General features: G+C 56.9%; 1 non-coding gene across 1 annotated transcript in view; it reads right to left on the reverse strand.

The window, feature by feature from the left end:
- Positions 1–207, reverse strand: part of LOC124746258 — a 1,909-nt gene extending 1,702 nt beyond the window's left edge. Inside the window, exon 1 of the ribosomal RNA XR_007011301.1 lies at positions 1–207. This exon is cut by the window's left edge and continues 1,702 nt beyond it. This is a non-coding gene — a ribosomal RNA (small subunit ribosomal RNA).
- Between the last annotated feature and the right edge of the window lie 2,293 nt (positions 208–2,500).

Below are 2,500 nucleotides of genomic sequence, written 5' to 3' on the forward strand. Positions count from 1 at the left end.
GCGTCCCTTCCATCTCTGGTCGGGACTCTGTTTGCATGTATTAGCTCTAGAATTACCACAGTTATCCAAGTAACGTGGGTACGATCTAAGGAACCATAACTGATTTAATGAGCCATTCGCGGTTTCACCTTAATGCGGCTTGTACTGAGACATGCATGGCTTAATCTTTGAGACAAGCATATGACTACTGGCAGGATCAACCAGGGAGCTGCGTCAACTAGAGCTGAGCAGCCGGCCGCCCGGGAGTGTGTCCCGGGGGCCCGCGCGAACACGCAAGCGTCCGCTCAATCATTCTGCAAACAGGAGGAGGCTGAGCTCCCCTGCACAATACACCTCGAAACCCTCTCAGGTCCCGGCGGCGCGCAGCGCCGTCCCAAGTACTTGGTCGGGTTCGAGAGAGGCGCAATCGCCCGGAGTTAGGCGAGTAGACGCTTTCGGTGCGACCACCCGTGCTCCCAACTGAGCTTGCCGCTGCCGACAGAGGCCCGGGAGCGTGCTGTCGTGGCATTGCCGGCGGGAGACAACACGCGCCACCTACGGTGACCGGCAGCTCCAACGCCAGCGCCACAGAAGGACAAAAGCCCCACTTGGGTGCCGAAGCGAACTCTCCCAGCACAGCGCACGCGCCAACACATCCGCACAGCTGCGATACAAACCACCAGCGAGAACCGCTGGGGCGACCGAGCAGCAGACGGCGTCGCGGCGCCGAGCGCCGGGCGGCGGCGCATCCTCAACGCACACAGTCCTCAATCGGACCAGCACACTGAAGATGTCCACCGCGCTTCGCACCGGGCCCGCGAGGACCTACTTTGGCCGCACGGCGCCGCGCGCAGGGTGCGCCGGCGCGCAGCTGCGACGCCTGCCGCGTCCGTCGGCCGGCGCGCCTGCCACTGGCCGCCCCCACCAGCCGGCTGTAGCGCGTGCGCCCACGCACCGCGCGGCCAGCACGCCGGGAGGCGCCCCCTCACCGGCCGGGGACGGTCCCACCCAGCCACCGCCGCGTATCGCTTCACACCCAGATGCCGTTCAGTTTCGTCGGCATGGTGGGTATCGCTGGAACAACCGGTTCGTACCTCAACCTATCGTCGCCATCACCGATTCACCCCTAGCGAGAACAACCGCACCACAACAGGTTACCATTTGTTCATTTGCGTAACTTCACCAGAAAACGCAGGCGTCCATCGCCATTTGCAACTTCAACGATTATTGCATGCCTGTGTCAGGTGTCACGCCACACTACGTCTGCCCACATACACGCAACAAAATGTGCACGCCTAGACAATACGTGGAAGGTGGCCCCCGTACGTATGCGATGTCCATTGCTCGAACGACTGTCAACCGGCCTCTGTAGCATGTCGCAGATATGGAACGCGGTGCACCATGCCATCACGGTGTGTGAGGAGAGACGACTAGGTCCGAATACATCAACAGACAGCTCATGCTGATCGCCATCCACGGCGTCCGTTCCTCCCACACGTCTCTATGGCGTACCACACTGCAATCCAGCTCTCATAGGGAGACGACACGTAGCTGCGTGCACAATATTTGCACTGTATGGTCCGCCGTTTTTGGGCGCAGTCGTTGTACGGTCACACATGTGCCACGATGTATCATTCGGTACATAAGGACGAATGTGCAGTACAGATTGTGGTTTACGCGTACGACATTAGCGGACGGTTGACACAGGCCGCACCACAACGTAGCCTGAGTACGTCGCATGCGAAGGGCATTGAACATGCAAACTTCTCACCAACCAGCTTGCGAAGGCAGGGGGGCAAGGTGGGGACGTGGGGAGGGGCGGCATGTACGTCCTGCTGCCATCCACATTACAGTGTACAGCAGGAGCATGTGGAAAGTCAGCAAGACTTGCAAGGTGTTTAACATGAAGCGATACACAGGGGAGCGGGCAGTGCGAGTAGCGAACTATATTGCGAGGGTTGCGGGTGGGCAACACTACACTAATTGAACGAGTCGTATAACAATTACAGAGCAGGTTTAGGCGACAACATGGGTTACGTTAGGGGACAACGTGGGTTACGTTAGGGGACAACGTGGGTTAGGTTAAGGCACAACGTGGGTTAGGTTAAGGCACAACGTGGGTTAGGTTAAGGCACAACGTGGGTTAGGTTAAGGCACAACGTGGGTTAGGTTAAGGCACAACGTGGGTTAGGTTAAGGCACAACGTGGGTTAGGTTAAGGCACAACGTGGGTTAGGTTAAGGCACAACGTGGGTTAGGTTAAGGCACAACGTGGGTTAGGTTAAGGCACAACGTGGGTTAGGTTAAGGCACAACGTGGGTTAGGTTAAGGCACAACATGGGTTAGGTTAAGGTACAACATGGGTTAGGTTAAGGTACAACATGGGTTAGGTTAAGGTACAACATGGGTTAGGTTAAGGTACAACATGGGTTAGGTTAAGGTACAACATGGGTTAGGTTAAGGTACAACATGGGTTAGGTTAAGGTACAACATGGGTTAGGTTAAGGTACAACATAGGTTAG

This window comes from Schistocerca piceifrons, unplaced genomic scaffold, assembly GCF_021461385.2.
Source record: "Schistocerca piceifrons isolate TAMUIC-IGC-003096 unplaced genomic scaffold, iqSchPice1.1 HiC_scaffold_349, whole genome shotgun sequence".
NCBI classification, from domain to species: Eukaryota; Metazoa; Arthropoda; class Insecta; order Orthoptera; family Acrididae; genus Schistocerca; species Schistocerca piceifrons.